Source organism: Lissotriton helveticus, chromosome 11 (assembly GCF_964261635.1).
Source record: "Lissotriton helveticus chromosome 11, aLisHel1.1, whole genome shotgun sequence".
Taxonomy (NCBI): domain Eukaryota; kingdom Metazoa; phylum Chordata; class Amphibia; order Caudata; family Salamandridae; genus Lissotriton; species Lissotriton helveticus.
This window is the reverse complement of record NC_136072.1, coordinates 1017272817-1017296627: the sequence shown is the minus strand read 5'-3', so window position 1 is coordinate 1017296627 and position 23811 is coordinate 1017272817. Positions and strand designations below refer to the sequence as shown.

At 44.0% G+C, this 23811-nt stretch overlaps 1 protein-coding gene across 1 annotated transcript in view; it reads left to right on the top strand.

Moving 5' to 3' along the window:
* WSCD2 (WSC domain containing 2) overlaps positions 1 to 23811 on the top strand; it is a 1121035-nt gene that overhangs the window by 134449 nt on the left and 962775 nt on the right. The window lies entirely within an intron of this gene.

Below are 23811 nucleotides of genomic sequence, written 5' to 3'. Positions count from 1 at the left end.
CAACCATTTACCACAGCCTGAAGTGGTAAAATAATGCTTCTCCAGCTCCTTAAACACTAATGGCACCAGTCAACCCAAAACTGCAGCAGAGACCTGTGTCTTAACCATCAACCCACTCTAGTTTTATACGATATTGCACAAGTCAGATCACATAAAAAACTCTTGTGCTAGAACATTTTGCAGTTTTTCCATCAATTTAGTGTGGCTTGTTTAGTTGCATTGCTTAAATACAAGCTGTGCTCAAAATATTTGAACCAAATTTCAAGTTCAAAAATGTCATTCAAACTGAAGCAAAATTGCCCTGCAGCACTCTTCAACTGCCCAGCAGTGATGCAATTTACCTGTTGTAAGATAGTGAGGTACTCGTTGAAGAGGGGGGCATGCCATGCAAAGGCCTTTTTGAGAATGCATCAAACAGCAGCAGTTCCTGGAAGGCTGCAGGAAGTGATGTCAAGTCCTTGTGCTGGGGAAGTCCACGCAGCAGAGAAGATACAGGGTTCTGCTTGGGGATGCACCACAAAGCAGAGGATATGCGTGGGTTCTGCTGAAACCAGGTTGGCAGAGCATGTTCAGGCCCAATTCCAAACATCCAGGGCTTGGGAGGCACCACTCTGGCAGAGTAAGATTCATAGATGGCAGATTCTATGTGCTGGGTTCAGATTTGTTGTTCTGTCATCAGTGATGTCAATAGTGATGTCATTTGAGAAGTCATCAGTGATGTCAGTGACCTTGTCAAGAGTGATGGACTATGTGAGGTCATATGCAGTGCATTGCAGGGGTGCACGTTATAGTTAGCTGAGGTAACTATAACTGCTTAATTTCTATGGGTTTGTATAAGTGAAATCTGAGCCTAGCTATAAGGTCCCTGTAACATTTGTTTTTTTCTGTGAATTTCTAAGGTTTTTCAAATTTGATTTACCAACTATAACATCCCTGTAATCTTTGTTTTCTTAACTGAATTTCTACGTTTTTTTAAATTCTATTTCCCAGCTATAACATTCCTGTAACCTTTGTGTTTTTTAACTGAATTTCTATGTTTTTTTAACTAGTAGTCAGGTTTGCAGAGAGGTGGAGAAAGGGAGCAAGGCCTCCAGGCCTCCGACCAGCTCTCAGCAATCCTACTGTGTGGGACTTACTGAAGGTAATAGGAGGGATTCTTCCACACCAAGGACCCTTAGCATCCAAGCAGACTTCATCCCCCAACAAATAGTGTGCCAGGAGGCACTTTGGCAGAGTGGTTAAAAAGGGGGTCTTCAATGACCTCTCAGAAATCCTGCTGTGTGGGACTGGATGTAAGAGGAGGGGTAATTGGCTCCCAAGAACGCTCAGGAACCAAGGAGATTTCATTCTCCAACTAATAGTGCGTCATTAGTTGCATTTGCAGAGTGGTAGCGAAAGGGGGGGGGCTCTGGTGACTTCTCCCATCTGGATTTTTTATTTTTTTAAATGTTTTTTCAGGGAAGGTGGCTGCGTGGCTGGGGCCAGGCCTTTTTGTATTGTGGAGGGAAATAGGAATAAACATGGCAAACACACCATTTTTTTAACCCTCCGTCTGTTTCTCAGCCCCTGTTTGACGGATCAACCAAAACTTTCTATGCACAGCAAGACATACTATGGCACTTGTTTGGGAAAATTGCAAGAGGATTCGTCAAACGACACCAAAGATATAGGCAAGTCAAAAAACACTATCCTATGGTACATGGTCCTACCTATAATTACATACTGGCGACTCTATGCTATATATATATTGTATTGCATAGAGTTTATTAGCAGTTAAAATAGAGGCAAAACATTCACCATTTCATGGTATTAGGGCATGGGGCCTTGAGCTTCTTGGGGGGAGGGGGGCAGTAACATCTCTGGAAAAGTAAACATCTTTAGCAATTCATCTAAGTGTTCATTAGATTTTTAGGTCTCGCCTGTCGATGCGCATGCGCATCGAGCTTGCGAGACTATGGGGGCTTAACCACTCTTTAACTAACTTGCAAGGAATCGTGGCGATTCCTTGCAGTGCCCGTGACTTTTAAGCTCAATGCGCATGCGCATTGAGCTTAAAAGCGCGTGCACATGCCCCCAGCCGCCTGCCTTGCCCACTCTCTCTCACAGCCTCCCCCAGCTCCGCCCCCTCACTTCTTGATTGCACGGCCGCTAGGCCGTGCCTCCCCTACTCTCCTCCCCCCTCCTCCTCCTACTCTCCTCCCCCTCCTCCTCCTACTCTCCTCCCCTGCCTGCCGTCTCGCACCTCTCCCCGCTCCGCCCCCTCCCCTGACCCAGGGAGAAAGACACTAGCGCGAGATGAGCGAACCCTAAGACACGCGCCTGCTACGGCCATCTTGTTATGATTGAAGCAACTGTATTTTAAGAGGTACTCGCTGGAGTTGTTGCACGCTCTTCCTAACCTCACCGTCTACAGAATGCACAGAATAGGGTCAACAAAACAAACTGCTAATTGCAAAAGGGGGGGTGGGTCTCGTGGATACATTTTTATAATGGTTCGACACGGTATTTTCAATCAACATCATAAAATTATCAAAAATAATAATAAGAGACAAATAAATCAAGATTAATTGGTTGTTTTGCCGCTTTATTGAAACACACGGCCGCTAGGCCGTGCCTCCCCTACTCTCCTCCCCCCTCCTCCTCCTACTCTCCTCCCCCTCCTCCTCCTACTCTCCTCCCCTGCCTGCCGTGTCGCACCTCTCCCCGCTCCGCCCCCTCCCCTGACCCAGGGAGAAAGACACTAGCGCGAGATGAGCGAACCCTAAGACACGCGCCTGCTACGGCCATCTTGTTATGATTGAAGCAACTGTATTTTAAGAGGTACTCGCTGGAGTTGTTGCACGCTCTTCCTAACCTCACCGTCTACAGAATGCACAGAATAGGGTCAACAAAACAAACTGCTAATTGCAAAAGGGGGGGTGGGTCTCGTGGATACATTGTTATAATGGTTCGACACGGTATTTTCAATCAACATCATAAAATTATCTAAAATAATAATAAGAGACAAATAAATCAAGATTAATTGGTTGTTTTGCCGCTTTATTTAAACACCTGCTCTCGGTTCTCCACAAAGAGCTTCTGCCGAGAACTTGCTTTTCTTCGTGGAATTGTAAACAACCGAAACGCGGTCGAGTTTGGCAAATCAGTGTAGGCAGTCCATTTTTTCAGCCTATCAAGTTTCAGCCCTGGGCGACACTTGGCTCACGTGCAATAAAGAGTGAAACGCTCGTGGGCGTGAGCCGGAAATCTCCAAAAGGGACACCAAAATAGGCTATGAGCATTGTTTTCTTTTAAATGCCGAAGGATTGTTATGGTGCTTGTACCATTGGTTTCAAATAAAGAGCGTAAAGTCCCAGCTCTTCACTGACACACTGTGTGCTCTTGGATTAATTCGTCTAATCTCTGACACACCTCAACCAAACAGAAATAACTATTTAGTATTAGGATATTTCCCTTTAAAAGAGATTTACTACTTTGGAAATCCAAGCTATTAAAGCGATAACAGAAAACACTAGAGCTTGTAAGATGAGTCACTTCTAGTCTAATTATTGCTCTTCATATCTGCCAGAGGACCCTTGCACGAGCAATTCCATGCACATGCCTGCCTCCTATGCGGTACTGCCGGGAGCTAACTGTCCTGCAGATCAAGGGGACACACTGTGCCATCGTGCAAGGTATTAAAAACACAGCAAATAAGCCTTTATTTCCAAAGAAATTCCATTCGGGATGACATTAAAGGTTGCGTAAACATCCTAGAAAAAAATGATAGTCCCACAGGTGCACTGCCTTTAAAGCCGAAATACTGCCATACACATAAACCAAACCTGAATTAACTTAATTCAAATTGTTATTTTTATTACACCATGTGATTCCAAGCCACTTGAGAGCGCCACTATAAACTGATTATTTAATTGTTGATAAGAACTGCCGAAATATAATTCATTCCTAATTCTAAATTCAATCCCCATTCCCCAATGCATTTCGGATGAAAATGCACCATCAGGGGGTTTGCTTTATTTTTTTAATCCAAATTGCAATAAACATGCTGAAAACTAAGAATAAGAAACGTATGCACGTAAAAATAAAATTGCGCGTTTGCCAACAGTTAACACACTTTCAATGCCACCACAACCACCACCCCATCCACCACCACCACCACATCCACCATCACCTCCACATCCACCATGACATCCACCGCCACATCCACCACCACATTCACCACATCCACCACCATCACATCCACCACCGTCACATCCACCACCACCACCACATCCACCACCACTTCCACCACCACCGCATCCACCACCACCACTACATCCACCACCACAACCACCACCCCATCCACCACCACCACCGAATCCACCACCACCACCGCATCCACCACCACATCCACCGCATCCACCACCACCGCATCCACCACCACATCCATCATCACCACCACATCCACCACCACCACCACATTCACCATCACCTCCACCACCACCACCACATCCACCATGACATCCACCACCACCACATCCACCACCACCGCATCCACCACCACCGCATCCACCACCACCACTACATCCACCACCACATCCAATACAACCACCACCCCATCCACCACTACCACCACCACCGCATCCACCACCACCTCCACATCCACCGCATCCACCACCACATCCACCACCACCACATCCACCATCACCTCCACATCCACCATGACATCCACCACCACCACCGCATCCACCACCACTGCATCCACCACCACCGCATCCACCACCACCGCATCCACCACCACCACACCCACCACCACTACATCCACCACCACATCCACTACCACCACCACCCCACCACCACCACATCCACCACCACATCCACCACCACCATATCCCCCAGATCCACCACCACCACATCTATATGTGTGTGGCTCTGTGTGTGTTTAGGTGCAAATGCAATGTTCTTGGATTTTCGTCACAATAAAATACACTGAACATAATCTTCACAAAAGTTAATTACAAACATTTAAGCTATTGCCATTATAAATTACAATAACTTTTATTTAAGTATTAATTATTTACAAAATTAAAAGCCATTGTTATTTGTAATATCAATACATCTAAGTCACGTAAATACAACACACATTGCATTACAAATGCTATAGGTGTCACATTTGCGAAAGTTAAAACTATTGACATTGTAACTGACAAAGCTATTAATTTAGCTACTTTCAAAACCAACACATAAATAAAAAAAGTGTCATTTACAATACCAATAGCTCAAACTTTCCTAATGCGAGACCTATTGCATTTCCAATGCTTGTTTTCCATGGCACGATTGGAGCGAATGTTAAAACCATAAAATGTGAGATGAAATGTTCAAACTATTGCATAGAGTTATGTATTTTGCCAAAAAATGTACTGGTGAGTTTTCACTTGAGAAAGTTATATTCAAACGTGCTATTTTATGATCCACTGGTTTTGGAATGGTAAATATGTTTGCGTGACTCATAATAGCAAAAAGGAAGCAATATTGGTTTTGTGCAACTTTAGAAATTCTTTTTTTTCTCTCTCCTCCCATTTTTTTCGACCTTCACTTTTCCACTCGTCCTTTTCTCTCTGTTTTTATTGCTGTCTACATTTTTTCCCTCCAAATTCGCTCAGGCCTAGCCATTGTTTAGTTGCAATATGGACTGCTCATGGGACTTTTGTGTTCACTAGTGTACTGTGAAATGATCTGCTTCGTATGCCTATCTCAGCTGAGCCATATGGATAGTTTTTCATATTTCACGCCAGTCACATGCCTCATGGGGCTTGAAGGCAGCTGTATTTTGGTTCTTGCAAACTTTAGATATTTAGAGGTAATGCTTCAGTGCAAAATGAAAACATCTTAAATAGTTTGGTTACAGGCAGAACTAAGGCCATTACACTTAACCAGTCATTCAGTGTATGGTGGCACAACAGACATACATGGCTGCACCTTCATTTTGTACTTTCCCAGGAAGCTATTATTATTTATCGATATCTAAAAACAAACCGAGTTAAAAAAAATAGAAATAACAGGATCCAAATACTTAAAAGAATTTCCATTGAACTTGTTACTTTATAATGTTTAAAACCACACTTTACTTATCCTATAAGTGAATGAAAACACTTAGGCAATGATTAAGAGCAGTGCAGTGCTGGCGGGGTGGAAAACTCCACACTCATGAACACTGGTACCATGCGTAAACATTCAAGTACAATGCAATTATGATTTACCGCTATATGTATCAAGCTATTTAGCATTCGCAAAGGCCGAAATTCTGCGAATTTCGGCCTTTGCGAATGCTAAATAGACAAATGGTATGTATCAAACAAGTTTGATGCAAAATAAGGAATAGCAAAATTTGCTAATCCTTATTTTGCGATTGCACTTAAGGAATTGCAAATTTTGCGATTCCTTAAATGCAATGTATCAAACAAATAATATGCAAAAAATGCCATTAAGGATTAGCAAATTACCACCAACTTCTAGTTGGTGGTAATTTGCGAATTCTTATCAAAAAGCTTTTTTGAAAAAAACCAAAGGTGCCATATGACGCCCATACATGCCCTTAGGGCATGTATGTGCGCCATATGCCCCCAAATGTCTTTTTCAGGGGTGCAGCAGGGTGTTCTTGAGACACCCCTGCACCCTTGGAAAAATCCATAATTTGCGATCAGCAAATTGCTAATTGCAAATTGCACTTTCATTCCTATGGGCCTCCTGGCCCATGGAAATGAAGGGGTAATTTGCGATTAACAATTTGCTAATCTCAAATTAGGAATGCTAAGGAATCGCTATTGGAAAGCGATTTTGTACATACATACCGTTTTGCATTTCCTAAATAGCGATTCCTTAAAATTCGCTATTTAGGGAATGCAAAATGGTTTGTTGATACATATAGCGGTTAATCCCCACGGAATGGGGACTAACTTTGCAAATACAGTTTTTCCAAGTTGAAAAACGAATAGACAGCTCTATTCTTTGGTTCTGTTGAGAAAAACGCTAACTTAAATACATAAATGAGAGGATATGAATAAATTCACACCGCGCATATCTAATTCTGATATGAAAAGCGCACCTTACATATTGTTAGAATATTCATTTAAATTCATCCCCATTTGTTCATAACCACAGAGAAGTAACAAGCACTTTTGTGGCTCCAAATGTTGTATTTTTAAACAGTCATTCATATTATACGTAATCCATGCTAAAAATGTGCTCAAGAGCCAATTACTGCCAACATGGGTATTGTCATTTTCACAAACTGATTTAGGACTTATTTTAGTGAAAGGAAACAAAATCACTAGGGGAAATATGGCGTAGTAATGAAAAACAACATGGGGCATTGGGTCGGGAATTACGAATTGCCCCCAGTAATGCCTCAGCAGTCACATTGCAATCCACTTAAGTCTGTACCCCGAATTTAAGAGTCCCTTTCTATTAATAATTCTGGAAGGACCATCAAGGTGGCCCTTACAATGAGGCCACAGAAAGAGTCTTGACATTCAACAAAATAACTTGAAAATATGAAGCACATTGCGTGCATAAATAAAACAGTTCTTGGCAGTATTTAAAGCAACTTCAGTCTAATTATTTTAAACTGTGCAGTCTGTAGGCGTGGCTAAGATGGTGGTGGGGGCGTAACTAAGATGACAGCCTGAGAGGATGTGCTTTTCAGTCCCTCTGTTCCGGCCTCGGAGAGCCAGCTAGACAGGAAAGGGTCCCAAAGATGCTGGGGAGGCCCCCGGAAGTGAGGGACCCCAGCCGTGAGCTCGTAGGTCCAGGCCGGATCTGTTGCAGTGGTGAGGCAAGCCATGACTGCATGGAGGGCCACTGTGTCTGATGACGAAAAGAATAGCTGAACCGAGGGGCCTAGCATCGGAGGCCCGGCGCAGTGGGTGAAGGTCCCTGAGGGGGTGGCTAAACTCAGAAGCTGCCATTTGCACCCGCAAATTATTGAGGCGATCGTGCTGCAGGGAGCTAAGGAGTGGCCCACTGAGGAGATGGAAGGGGACCCACTGCTCCCAGGAGACTGTACGACAGGAGGCTGGAAACTGGGCGACCCCGGGCAGAGCGAAGGCTCAGGCACCAGACGGCAGCCAAAAGGCAGAGGAACACACTCAGGGTGTCCTGGGTACAACGGCGGACCTTGGCTGAAGGAGGGCAAACCCCGAAGTGAGGGCTCTATGGACTGCTGCCCCAGTGGAGAGATTAGGCCTGCATTCCCTGCACACCAGCGAAGCCCCAGGGAGACACAAGGGGAAGCGGTTGAGACACCACAGCCTGGGGTCCTGTCAAGGGGGCACTGGGCCTTCGGATGAGGACTCATTGCTGCACAGCAGCCTGAGAGGTCTGGTTGGGGGCCTGGTGAGGCGGCGTGGAGGCCTGAGGTGTCTGGCCCTGACTTGAGCGCTGGACAGGCCTAGTTGGAAGAAGTTGGTGCAGCCCCCACCCTAAGAGGTGTGGAGGACTTAAAGCCTAATGGGACTGGAGAACAATCCCAGGGAAGGCATTTGACTGGTGGTGGCTGGACAAAGGCGGCCTGTTCCAGCTGGAGCACGTGCCTCTCTCCATGCTCTTTTAGGGTGGAAGTGCATCCACCTAGTATACTTGGATTTTGTTTTGGTCGCCCTGGAGCTGCCATTTACCTGGATCTTCTATTTGCTCACTGGGGTTCCAGTGTGCGGCTGCTGTTGAACTCCACAGATTTTTCCAGGCGCACCCATGGCACAGCCCAGTAGACTACAGCCCTGGAATGGGAACGCAGCGCACCAAGAAATATCGCTCCCCCTGAGACATGCTTACAAAGTCCTCCACCTCTTTGAATGCGAAGTGTTCTGGTGCCATTAACAGGTCTCTGTCTCCTGGGGACCCCGATGACCCGCTTCTATAGGACTTGCTATCAGTCAAGAGAGATCTGGTGTAAGAATTTCAAATGGTTCGCAGAGAGGTGTCATAGATTGTAGGCAGGGTAGACACCTTAGAAAATCATGAAATGTACAGTGACAAGGAAATTGAACAGCTTCAGCAAGAAATTGTACGTCTTACGGATCCGCAAAATGACCTCAAGGCACATGCCGAAGACCTTGAAACTAGGTCTCAATGCACCAATATAAGGATCAGGGGGACTTCAAGGCCTGTGGATGATATTCAAGAGAATGTGATGGCTCTCTTTACCCAGATCTTCGGGGGGACACAGGCCGCAGATGTCCGCATTGATAGGGTGCATAGGATGGGCCCTCCATGATCTGCGAATTCACCACCACCGGAAATATTGACCTGCATCCACTACTTCTCCCTGAAGGAGCATACTCTACGCAAAGACAGAGACTTGAACCGGATACAGTTCCGTGGCCATCCGCTGTAATTATTTCAGGATCGTTTGGCTATCACGCTTCAGAAACAGCAGGAGTTTTGTTCAGAAACAACCTTCCTCCATGAAAAACATTTCTCATATTCTTGGGGCCACCCCTTTTGATTAGTCTTCTTGTGCGAAGGGAACCTTCTTCAACTTTGCTCATTTACAGAAGCTTGTAACCTGTTGAAGATCAAGAGCTCTAAGGGCTGAGCTCCACAAATGGCTGCAACAATGCAAAAACCCAACTGATGCATCCCGGTGGAAGAAGAAGCCTTCCAGTGCAGGGGTCAGGAGGCCTGACCATGGCATTATGGCCCAGGAGAGGAGAGCAGTTCTGGAGCAGTTGGCTGAGGATCCAGTATCACAGACATGACTTGAAACATCAGGATCAAAACTATGCTTCTTGTTTTGGGCATTGAAGGCTCAGGCCTGGGCTTTATTGAGACGAGCCAGCCATGGTCCACAACTCTCTCCTTTTCTTTGGATGAGCATTTTTATCTAATGGTGCCTTACTTTCCCAGGGACATTTACTGTGTTTCTTCTTTACTTTTTTAATTATGTTATGTTTGTTATTGGGGTTAGTTTGCTACACAATGAAAAAATCTCACACCTAGTTCACTTCACTCATATGTTTCATGTCACCTGTTGCAGCAGGCCCGGGTTCTGAAAAACCATGCAGATACACATAGACCTAACTAATGTCAGCTGACTCCCTGAAAGTGGTCACTTTAATCGTGAAAGGGCTTAACAACCCTGTCAAGAGGCGCACCATCCTTTCATGCCTAGAGCATATTCAGATGGATATCTGCCTCCTCCAGAGGACACACTTGACCGCGGGAGATTGGTACCGGCTGAAGCCAGAGCTTGGCAGAGCAATGGCAGAGGTAGCGATCTTGCTCTCACAAACCTTACGGGTCTGGATTGAACCCAAACTGGCGGAGATCAGGCGTTGTTTTATTGTATATCGCATACCGTTAGGCACTCAGGCTCTTGCCTTCAGTTCACTTTACACCCCTAGTGAGGGACAGGTGACAGTTCATATGGACAGCCATAGCAGATTCTCTCACTACACAGGACCTCCTTTTTATAATCAAAGGCAACTTTAACTTTGCAGTTCACAATGACCTTGACTGATCTGCCAACAGGGAGGAGGGAGCGGGAACACTATTGGAGGAGGGGTTGGTTGGAGCCAGGAGATGGGCCTGAAAGACTTATGGAGGGAGCATCGCACCAACCCCTGGGATTATACCTTTTACTCCCATGCCCAAAGCTCTTATGCTCGCCTTGATCACCTTCTAGGCTCTGGGGAATTACAGCAATTGGTCACCTTGTTGGAAATTGAGCCAAGATCCCTTCCAGATCACTCTGTGGGTGCTGTATGGGTGTGTTTCCCACAGGCCGGGAGCACACCTAGAGAGGCCGATTGAGGGAGACACTCCTCTAGCACCCAGGGGTGGTGAGTCAGATCAGAACAGCTATCACTGATTATTTTAGAGCCAATGATAATCCTGATATAGCCGCCTCAATGGTATGGGATGGCCTGAAGGCGGTCATCTGGGGTGAGCTCATAGTGATATCTGCAGCAGAGAACAAATTAAGGAGGGGCAAACTAGAGGAACTGCACTGCAAGTGCACAAAGTAGAGATTATCCATCACCGCACCGTGGCTCCAAGGGTGGGGCAACAGTTAGAGGTAGCTAGGAAGGAGCTGGCTGGCATAGATTTAGTCAGAGCTGAATACTCCCTACTACGTTTAAAGCACACCTTTTATGTAGGGGGGAACAAGTGCAGGAGGTTTCTGGCATTGAAGCTTAGAGTCCAAAGGCAAGCTGCGAGAGTGGCCTCTTTGATGGCAGACAAAATTGTGTCTATTGAAGGGGATGGCCGATCTCATCCAAATTCAGAGATTTCTATGAAGATCTCTACTCGGAACAGCATATCCCCTCTGACAAGCCTGCCCGTTACCTTCAAAATGTGAACATAACCCACTTGACTGGGGAACAGGTGGCGCCTCTCGATCGTCCAATATGCATAGAGGAGATCATTGCTGTCATCTCAAGACAGAAGCCTCACAAGTCTGCAGGGCCCAACGGTTTCCTAGCGTGTTTCTATAAGACCTTCTGCACTGAGTTAGCCCTCAACCCTGCAAGGCTTTTTTAACTCTACTACTGGCATGGCCTCGGTTCCGCCCTCGATGCTGGAGGCAAAAGTTGCTGTTATCCCTAAGCCTCATATGGATAGTTAATGTAATGTCAATTACAGACCCATTTCCTTGCTAAACATGAAAGCAAAACTGTTCACTGACAACTTAGCAGCCCAACTCAATCCCTTCATGGAGGGGCTGAGGGTCCGGACCAGGCGGGCTTCTTTCCAAAGAGACAGTGCACTTACAGATTGAAACGACTCATACACATTTTAAACAAGGCCAATCGACTCAAACGCAAAATGATGCTACTCTCGGTCGACGCTGAGAAAGCTTTCGAGTTTTGACCACGTGCATAGGCCAAATCTGGAAGCACCACTGGCCAGCTGTGGATTTGGGGAGCTCTCACCCCCCTGTATTCTGAGTAATTAAAGGACACTGAAAACTACAGTGATGGTGAATGGATGACATTCTTAATTCTTTCCGATAAGAAGAGGCACCAGATAGGGATGCCTTCTGTCACCCCTCTTATTTGTGCTAAAAATTGAGCCATTTGCACAGAAAGTGGGGGATCATCCTCAAATCAAGGGGGTGCTTTTATTTGGGGGGGGAGGAACATCTTATAAGCTTGTGCGCTGAAGATGTTCTGGTTACTTTAGATGACCATCGGGTCACACTACTATATTTCCTGGGGGAGATGAAGGAGTTCCGAGAGGCGTCGGGCTTCGGCACGAACCTCCGTAAGTTCCAGGCCCTCAACCTATCCGTCTCGCTAAACACAATGGCATACTGAATACAGAAGTAACCACACCAGTGGGTGGTTGACTCTATTCCATACTTGAGAGTGCAATTGACCCTGACACTGGAGAGAATAAACACTCTTAACTATCAAGACTTATTAAAATTGTTGCAGGCCGATCTGGCCCATTGGCGACCTTATCCACTTATCCCTGCTGGGCTGAATCACAGCGCTGATCCCTAGGAACCTCTCTTCTTCCAGATTATTCCTTTGACTCCCCCGCCAGGCATAACTGCCTCCCTACAGGGCCTCCAACAACATTTATTTGGGAAGGTAAAGGCCCTTGCATGCAGAAAAAGTTAACCTGGTGCCAACATGCAGAGAGTGGGGCTGGAGTCCCGAGCTTACTTCATTACTACCAGGCGACACAACTCTGCTACCTGATCGAATGGTACAGGGCTGAATCAGAGAAACCATTTTTGGTCATGGACCCGGCACTCGCCAGGACTTCATTGGGCAATATTTCATTTTTGTCCTGTGCTCACTGAACCCTGGGTCTAAACATATTCCCGGTAATGGGCTTGTTGCTGAGAGTCTGGGGCAATCGGGCTGTCATTGGGGAGCTATTCACCTTTCCCTCCCCTTAACCCCATTGGTGGATAATCCAGAGTTTGCCCCAGGCGTGGGGCCTTCCTTCAGAATCTGGCAGGAGACTGGTTGCCATGCTATTGGGCACTTTTCTGATGAGGAGGGCCCCATTCCTTTTGATAATCTACAGAACGATTTTGCCATCCCCGAAGGTGAACGGTTCCATAAGCTACAAGTGAGACACTGGGTTATGCATCCATCGGTTAGAAAGGGGACTCAAAGACCATTGATGAAGTTTGAAAAATGGCTTCTCACCAAATGCACAGGCAAGCACCTAGTCTCGGAACTCTATACATTGTTACTCCATTCAATACTGAGCATAGATCCCCCTTGCAAAGCTGAATTAGAGATGCAACTAACCAATAAAGAATGGCAAGACATATACTTTAGAGTGGAATGCTCAGCACATAATACACTCAGTGTAGAAATAGCCATGAAAATTGCCACTTATTGGTATCTAACTCCCATTAGACTCAATAGGGGCAACCAGGCATGCAGTGATGAATGCTGGTGACACTGTAGAGCTAAAGGCATTATTATTCACATTCTATGGAAATGTCCTAAGCTGAGCTCATTCTGAGAATACGTCTTAAACAAAATCGACACCCATCTTCAGACTCAAATTCCTGGGTCCACGACCTACACCATCTTAGGACTCCCCAACGCCCTCATATTTCCACTCACATCATGTAAGGGCAACATATCAGTATAGCACTGAGGGCGGCACACCATACCATTCTGGCACTGCGGGGCACGGAAACAACACTGACACACCTGGGGTGGCTTCACTGCCTCTGGCACATTCTGGGCATGGAAAAGTTAACCCTTACCCTATCAGCTCAAGATGACGCATATAGAACCCTGTGGTAACTTTTCATAACCCTACTATCTCAGGAATTTAGGGAACTGACCTTCCCCCACTATTTGAGATTATTTCAGCTTGACGGCACCAGCACCTGCGTGAGACCAGAAATCCTTACCTAAATGATGCATAGTTTTGCTAATTTTCTCTCATGTTTATGAATAACTGTAGGTACCCAAGTAGGAGGGTTGGTGATTTGTGGAAGGGGGTAGGATTATTAGTAAAATGGTACTCTTCACAGCTGAAATACAATTGGTGTCAATAACAGTGCCCCGCAAACTAGCGTTTTGAGACTATGTGAACTGCTGTAACAAACCAATTTAAACCATAAACTGTGCAATCTGTTAGATCTAATGTTATGTATGTTTTCAGATAGACAACAGTTCTTTACAACTGTACCATGAGAGAAAGAACAAGCACTTTGCCCAAACCACGATGCAGTGCTAAATTGTTTCCCTTTCTGTGCACTATCTTGAAGGAGGTGTAAATTACAGCCCAAACAGTCTAGATTCAATTGCAACCATATTTCAATAGACTTGTATGGGCTTGTGAAGCTGGTCTCCAATATCCTTGCCTCCTTGCATGGACTCAGTCCATCAGGCCTCTCATTACCTTCTACGGATGAAGCAATCATTTTCTCCACTTCCCTTCCCAAATGTAATGCTGGGCTCTGGGAATGGATGGTGTCTTTAATACGGTTGCATGATGTTTGCAAGAAAGGTGCCCCTCAACCCATACTACTTCTGCTTCACCCTGCTGACTTACAGTCCTTAGCACCACATCAGTGTTGCTGGTTAGTACACCACCATCGTTTGTCAAGCCCGGGTCAGGGAAATTATTACTTTGGAGTTGTAGCAGTGTCTTCACAGTCTCTGCGCCTTGTGCATTATCTACCGTTTAGGTTTCACATCTCCTCCTAGTCATCTCCCTACCACCAGATAGCTACTGGAGGTTGTCGTAGAACCTACCTCTTGCTGTCAGACCACTTGGTCCCTGCCAGCCGACTAATTTGTATTTATTTATTTATTTATTTAAGGTTTTATATAGTGCTGGCTAGACCCGGAGGTATCAGAGCGCTTTACATGAGTATCAGATCATAGTTACAGGTTACATCGTTACAAAGGTTAAACAGTTCTTAGAGCATGGCAACATAGTTACTTGTAAGGTCGAGATAAACAATATGCACAAATAAGTAAGGGGAAAAGCAGGCAAGAGGAGAGATTCAGGGGAGGGGGTAGGAGCAGGGGAAGTAGACAGATAATGAAGGCGGGAAAAAGAAGGGGAGGGTGAGAGACACAGCATAGGAAGAGGAGGGGAAGGGTTACGGTGACACAAACCCGTAGACGAGTCAAAGCAACGTCCAAAATCCAGTAAGCTGTGATCGCAGGGGAAGTGGTATTACTTCCCTATCTCTGTTGCGAGAGGCTCCCTTTATGCAGTGGACTCTCTCAGAGGGGTCTCTGAGACTCCAAAGCCTACATACTGGATCCTTCCCCAAAAAGGGGAGAGGGAGTGCTTTGGCAAGGGGTGCCATACCATACCTCAAGTGTGAGTGGCTCTCATGGTGCAGTAGACTCTCTCAGCGGGTTCGCTGAGACTCCATAGTATAAATATTGAATCTTTCCCCAACAAGGGAAGAAGGAGTGCTTAGTCGAAGGGCACAAAGGACAGGGGGCTAGGCAGAGTAACAGGCAAGGGGAGAGATTATGGGGAGAAGGGATAGGAGCTAGGCAAGTAGACAAAGAGAGAAAGAGTACTAAATGGGAACATATTTAATTAATGAGTTTTGAAAATAAAGCTCCAGTTACATTTTTCAGCCCCTAACTCATGCTCGTGGCCCTTTTCCTTCCCCACATTCTGCACCTCGTTTTTGGGGCTCGATAGTGATGAAAAATACTCTAAGCCAGGCATGAACTGGACCAAACCAGAACCTCCTCTCCTAGAATCCCCCATTAAAGTCAAAATCTAGCTGAAAAAAAAAAAATACAATTCTCCAAAAGTTATTGGCTGTACTCTAGCTAGCTCAGATGACGTAAAGGACCTCAGCTCATTGCGCAAACTATCCCTCTCCAGGCAAAAAGTAATTGCTGAACTCAAAGAAAGGAACAGGAGGGGTAGCATCAGATTTGTTGGTTTTCTATAAGGCAGCAAAGGATAACAAGGCTTGTTTATCACATTTCAGGAAGACAGACTTTCTCAACACATTAACGTCTCCTTTTGAAAACATTTTGAATTGAAGAGAGCTCATTAGGTAACCTCATATCAAAGTGGCCATTCTCTCACCTCTGGCCCACCTACGCCGATCATATGCAAACTCCTGCAATACCAACATGTCAGACTAATCCTGGAGTTTATAAGAAAACACAAATGTATTGAGTGGGAAGGTCATTGGATAACCTTCTTGGAGGACTACTCCAAGGCCACTATTTTATACTACTATTTAATTTATACTTTACAGTTTTTTAACATTTATTTACAAACAATATTTGATAAGCTTTACATGTTAAATACTTTTTTATATTTTCAATACATGTATTAAATATTTCCTGTTTGGTTTCCCATTTATTTTTAGTGAAGATAGTTCAACTTAGAGGCCATTTTTTACCACTACCTTTTATTTTGAAGTTTATTTGGGCAATTTTTTGCCTGATTGTCAGAACAGGTAAGTCCTTTTTTAAAGGATTTTTTAAGGGCTCTGAGGGTATGTGGGATGTAGGGGGAGGTCTAGAGAATAGTTTTAGTGTTTGCATTTTTTTTTACATTTAGTAGTATTAATCGTAGTGTTTTTCACTAGAGTTTAGGTTTGGGTTTCGTACACAGTTTCAGTGATGTATCAATATGCTATGTTATATTGCGTTATGTTACTTGCTTTATGATGATTAAGTGTAATGTATTTGTAGTTTTGGGAATTCATTTTCATTTGCAGGTGGTTTTTCTATTTTACTTTGCAGGTTTTTCTCAATGGACGTGCCCTATGTAAACTTAGATTGATCATTATTGTTTTATAGAAATCTCTTTTGGTTTACAATAAAGCAATATTTTTAACTTCGATCTCCTTTTTTAGGGTTTCTAGGACCGTTTTTTAACACTTTTTTGGGGATTTTCTGGTTGTTAGATATTTTAGATTTCTTCGAGGGATCTCTATTGGATTGGATTTATTTTTAGCATTTTTTTGAACAGGCTTTTTGGTAAATATTTTTCTTATTTTTGGTGTATTAGAGTATTTGTCTACATGGCCACAGAGGATGATCTGTACCTACAGAAAAGTCAGTCATATTTAATTTTTATTTCGGGTGTGCAATGTTATATTTTCTTATTTGTGTAACTAATATGTGATTTTTATTTGAAATTTTTATTTTATGTGTTGTGATTATTTTATGCAATGGAGTGAGTTTGTTCATATAAATAATGTATGTGGTATTTTATTTTATCAGTCTTATCTAAGATTGGAGTTTTATTTAATGTTTTCACTGATGCAATGAAATAATATGTTTATTATGTATATAACAAATTATTTGTTATGTTGTTTAGGATTAGTTTATAGTTGTTTGAGAGTTTTGTAGGTTAGTATTTTATTTTATAATATGTTTTTGGGTATTATTGCTAAGTAATCTACGCCTTTATTGTTTATGTAGAGTTTGACTTTAAAGTGTATCATTTCATACATTCTTTTGGTTTGTTTGCTTAGTTTAGGTGCAATTTGGGTTACAGATTGTTCCATTCATAGTTGATGGTAGCTTTGCCCTTTTTGTAATGCTTCTATAAATTGTGTAAGTCGGGTTCTACCTAGTGTCCCATCCTTCCACTGTGTTGTTTGTTTTGTATCCTATGCCAAGGTGTTGTCATATACATTTCACCATGGTATTTGAAAGTTGGATAGGTGTTTGTGTTTGGGGAAATGTGGTCTGCCTACTTAAGTATCTTTGAAATATTACATCAGGTGACTTAGTTTGTGTTCATTTTGTTAAATAGAAGGGCATTTCATTAAGAAATTGCAGTGGTTAGCCACCTCAGTGACAGGGACATAGGCTAGCAATATGTTTTATTTTTCAAAGGCAAATTGACTATTTGTAGCATATTCTACACTTGATTAAGAGTTTGGTGGTCTGACCGCCGGACCGCCGCTGCAGCAGTCAGTGGATTCAAGCTAGCCTGGCTCAAGAAGGGTGACATACCCTGAAACCAATCCCAGGATGCTTGTTTCCGGTCCAGGGAGGACCCGACCTGGCAGTTCTGTCTGGACTGTTCCCATGAGGCACAGGGTCAAGACTGATTTGCATATGTCTGGGTCCAAACTGGGGTGGCGTAGTTTTCAAAAGAACAATGGATTTAACCGCATCTTTTGAATGGGGGAAAATGTTTGCATTGTCAGCATTCCATCCATCATTTGTTTGCTTTAACACTTTTCGCCCTAAGTGGGATGGCTATGCCCAGACGTGGGTCCCTTGCTCACTGTGCCACTGGATTCAAGCTAGCCTTGCTGAAGAAGGGTGACATACCCTGAAACCGGTCCCAGGATGCTTGTTTCCAGTCCAAGGAAGACCTGGCCTGGCCCGGCAGTTCTGTCTGGACTTATCCCATGAGGCACAGGGTTAAGACTGATTTGCATATGGCTGGGTCCAAACTGGGGTGGCGTAGTGGGCAAAAGAACAATGGATTTAACCTGATCTTATGACTGGGGGAGAATGTTTGCATTGTTAGCATTCCGTCCATAATTTTTTTGCTGTAACGCAGTCAGAAGATCACCACTAAGCCAGCAGCATCCCAACTGCCATAGTAGGACGCTACTGCTGGGCTAGTGGTGTGCTGGTGGCACAGCAGCAGCACGTTTTGGTTGATAAAGAGAGCCTGAAGCACATGTCACTGCAGCACAGTGGCATCTGCATGTCAGGCTCACTGTTGCCATGCACAACATGGTGCATGGCACACAGTGCATGCATGACAGTGCTAGCATAGAGGGGCTCAAATGTGCCCAAGCGACAATTCCCAATGGGCTATAATGCCCTGGGGCCCTGTTTGGAGCCCCTTCCCTGCCTCTCCACTGACCTTTTCACAGCAGCGTCCCCACCATGAAAAGGTTGGCAGAAAGGCAGGTCATGATCACCATGGCGGTGCCATCATTGGCACGCTTCCATAGGCCTCCGCTTTCCCCACCACCGTGGGATTCAAGATCCTGGCGGTGCCTGCGGTCTTGTGGCAGTCTGAACACACTCCTCATAATTGGGTGGTTGGATGACCGAGGAAGTAGTGGTCAGACTGCCAACAACGGTACAGTGGTCCCAAGACTTCCATACTTGTAATCAGGCCATTAGATCAGACTATTGGAGGTGTCTCCAAATCCTGTGAATAAAATGGTAGTAACAGCCTTGTATGGATGTGTGGGGTAAAAGGGTACATTTTTAAAATTGATAGAATCATGGCTCAGTCTATGATTATTTTTTGTGGGTAGTAGTTATTTTTGTATGTTTATTCTGGTTTACGAGTTTGTACTAAGTGTGCAATATTTCTTTAGTAGTAGGGCATACATAACATATATCTTGTGTTTTGATATTCACTATTTATTGTATATATCTGAGTGAATAGTTTTGGACATATTTTGAAGGGCCCAACCATTATCTAGGTTAGACAATGGCTTGGTTTTAGTAAGTTATCTGCTGCAGAAAATATTAGGATTAATCTATCATTGTTTCGGTTGTCAAATAGCCGGAAGGGTTCCTCATTATGTGTAAATTTTCAGTGTTCTGTTATTTCTATATCTTGGTAACTCTTATGGGTAAGAGGATCATCACTTGTGGCCTTTTTTAGTTCATCCAATTGAACATTTTAAAGTGGGTTTAGGTGATAGTTGGCCTGTGATATATCCTGCGCTTTAGGAAGTATATCTTTTAGGGTTTTGGTTGTGGGTTCCTAGGAGCCAGTGCTTGCCTCCCATATCCTTCAATACCTGCCTTATGTCTATTACTGTCATGTTTGGGGGTGGTTGTGTTTCCTTACAACATCCACTTTTGTAATGTTCCTCACATAGCAAGCAGTAGAATGATATATGGTACATTTCCAATTCACATTTTCCATCAATGTACTTTCTTGGTTGTAGGTGTAACCCATTTGACTTAGTAACTGCTTTCCTTTCTGGGATGTTCTGTATTTTGTCCTTTATTTTATTGTGTTTTAAAATAGTGTAATAGTATAAGTAATTATAGTTTTGAAATGTTTTATGAGGTTATTTACATATAAAATTGTGAAACTAGTTTTATTATTTATATTTAAATGTATGTTCTTCTTAGATATGTCACACTTTTTTGCAGCTTTTCTGATAGGGTGTGGAAATGTGGAACAGATGCTTTCTTTTCTCTTGGAAGAAACAAAGCTTCAGTTTCAATTTATAATTGCAACTTTATTCAAATAGCACTTACTACCACTGACCAGTCATCAAAATGCTGATTGGTGAGTGGCACGTTACTCCAGGACCCGAAAAGATAGTGGTGGATTAGTATAGGGAAATATGAGTATAGTATTGGTGGTAGTATAGGGAGAAACAAGTTAATTTGAGCGTAGGACGAGCAAGTCTGTTCGCTGGATTGAATAGAGTAATGGAGGGATAGAAGAGGGAAGAAAACCAGAATTGTTAATTGGGAGATAATAGAAGTAAATTGAGGTCTTGGATGAGTAAAGGAGAGATAGAGGAGGGAGGAGCCTGTAGAAAGGAATTATGGAGAAAGAGAATCAAAGTAGAAAAATGAGGTTTGGGATGTGTCAAAGGAGAGATAACCTGAGGGAGAATTTATTAAGGTTGTTTGGGAGATCATACTAGTAAATGCTGTTTGAGGTGAGCCAGGAGGTGTAGGGGAGAGAGGAGTCTCAGAAGGGTTATTATGGAGATCTTAGTAGTAGAAAGGTTTTGGGATGAGAGAGAGTGAAGATAAATTGGTAGTTGTGTAGGGTGATGGTAAGACAGAGTAAAGCTTTTGCAAGAGTAATATTTGTTTCTTTTACAATAGGACTAAAATAATAAATATATAAATTCATGATTACATAATAAGGGAATATATGTGCAAGAAGGAATATAATATATTGAGATGTGTGTTTAGTTTTTTGGGGGAGTAGTGAGAGGATATATTGATGTAGTGGTTTTCTGTGAAAGATTTGTATGTGCAGTACTGTTGGTGAGTGGGATTTAAGTAGCACAGATGTAGTGATGTGCTTTGGAGAAGAATATGTGATCAGTAAAGGGGATGGAAAAGAGTTAGGAGCGTTTGTGTTGTAGTCGAGTGGTGTGTAAGGGTTGTATGGTTGTGTGTAATCGGCAAAAAGAGAAGGTGGGTGTTGGTGGATGGTGTGATGGAAGGCTGAGTTTATGTTTTGTCATGATAGAAAGGGGATGCGTTAGGAGAAAGTAGAGGACAGAGCTGGTGTTTTGTTTGAACAGGGATTGTTTGTCTGGATTAGCCCTGGGCATAGTTCGCGTAGTAGCGCTGCGCGTAGCTGAGTGAAGTGCATTTCGCACTATGCGAGATACGGGTAGCTAAGCAAACTGCATAGTGCACCGTGCAAAATGCTGTTCGTACTGATTGCAAATTGCCGGATGTTTGTCTGCACAGTGCAATCAGTGCAAACAGCATCTTGCACAGTGCAAGCGGTCGTTTTCTGCCGCTCTAGTAGATTTCTACTCAAGCGGCAGCTTTCTCAATGCGGACTGGTTGTTTCTCATCGCGAGCGGTCGCGAGCATACGCGACCACTCGCAATGAGAAATCTGAACTCCTCCATTGAGAATCTCGCTGGGAGGTTTATATTCCACGCTCGCCATCACCAACTTGATGTTGATGATCGGAAATGAGTAAAAAGTCTCGTCGGGATGTCATTTTGCTCTCTCGCTGTTTCCAACTTGACATTGAGGACCGCGAGCAAGCAGAAAATGACCGCTACGCTACACATGTTTGCACTGTGCTACGTGCAATTCGCGTAGTGCGAAGTAGCTCAAACTTTGCAAACTTCGCAAGGGTAGCATAGTACTTCGCCCAGGGTTAGTCTGGATGCATTTAAGTTATATATAACTTGGCTTTGTGTTGTGTTGTGGATGTGTTTTTGGTACAGGACAGAGTTGTGTTTTGTGGTAGAATACAGCTGCCATAGTGTTGTAGTTGGGTTACAATTGTGCGTAGAGGTGGTTCGTGGGGTTTTGTATTGGTTGTGTAGTAGTTCAATACACATTGAAATCTGTATGAGGTTTGTTTGTGGTGCATGAGTACAATTCCTTTGCTGATATTGTGTATGGATGTTTACAGATGTGGAGGGCTTGAGGTAGTAGCTCATACGTGAAAACTGAGCAGCATCTCTGGCCCTAGGCCCCACCCAAACAGACCCAAACAGGCAACTGTCCTTGTCCGCCTGGCCCAGCCCAAACAGGCATCTGCCCTTGTCATCTCCGTCCTTAGCCTTGATGCTTGGGCTGAGACACACTGAGCCCTATGCTTAAAATTGCTTAAATTGCTTAAAATTGCCCGATTGGCCACTGGAACCCTAGCCCTAACCCTAACCAGTCAGAACCCTAAACCCTAGAACCAATGGGAGACGTGACCCTATTAACCAATCACAGCCCTAGACCTAACTGCCAATAAAATCCAAAGCCCTAATCTCTAAGTCCAATATGAAACCCTAGCCCTAATAGTCAATCTGAACCCTAGCCCAAACAGCCAATCAAAACTCAAACCCTAGGCAAACAATCACATCAACAGATGCAACAACCCATAGAAAACATATATAAGAGCCAAATACCCAAAGAGCCTTAAGTTCAGAGTACTGGTGCAGGGAGGTGCTCCTTTATTCGGTATCTTCTTGGATACAGACAGGCAAAATCCACACTTCCCACCTGCCAAATTCTAATTTTAAGGTGCGGGAAAATTTTGAAGCCATTGAAATACTGCTTTTCATACATTTAAACTAATCACTTTTCAAGCCAACAAACAAGTTCTGTGTAAACTTTCTGAGCACAGTTTAAAACCACAGAGAAGTTTAAGCAGTCTTCTAAGTACTCTCTGGTTAGACAGTCTTTGTGAAAAACTAGGAGGGAAATGCATACAGTCATGGGGAGAACAATACATCAGTTTGAAAATAGCAAGTTTGGAGTAATGCACAAGGTAAATTCATATAGACATGGGTAGAACAAAGCATCAGTTTAAAAATACCAAGTTTGCAGAAAAACCAAGAGGCAAATGTAAACAGATACAGGCAGAGGAAAAACACTTTTTAACCCTATCAGTGCTGCCGTCGGCCGCTGAACGTTTCGAGCACTACCTGGCTGGTACTGCGAACGTTCAACGGCCGACGTGGCCCCGCCCACTCTCTAGAATGCCCGCACTGCGCCGAAATAACGGCCGCAGTAAACGTGTTAAACATTACAACAAAAAAATCTGTACTGTGGTAAAGGGCTTAGCTTCCTTTGAGGATTCAGGGCTGTTAGCAAAAATGGCCTTGAACATGCACTTCATGTGGTTTATGCATTTGAGAAAGACTCGCTAGGCAGCAACAAATTGCATTCTGGGATTTCTTTAACACATTTGTTGACTCAAAAATCTCTGCCTACAAATTCCTCATTTCGCTCATCCTCACTAGCAGCTAGGAGTAGTGGTCCACTTTGAACCAGAGGTCCCTCATTGTAGTGGGCCGTCGACATTTATCACCCAGAGTTAAAAGGGGGTTTGAGGGTCTGCCTATATCTTTAATTCAAACTGTTCCAGTCAATCATCAAAAATTATTTCCCCAAAACCTGCCACACACTAGTAACAATAATCACAGAACATGAAGAGCCCCTTACTTCCACAGTCTTCATGTGCCCACCGGAGTCACCACCGAGCAACCTAGAACTGGAACACTACTCAGATTAGGTGAGAAACAAAGCTGTCTAACATGTGTGTCTCCGGGGGCACCAATCCCATAAAAAGATGCGAGGACCGTGGCTGCAGAGTTGCAACAGTGGAACGTGCCATTCCTGGAGACAAGCGGATGGGGGAGTCACGAGGTCCTGCTGTTTCCGAGGCAGCAAGTGGAATATTTATTTG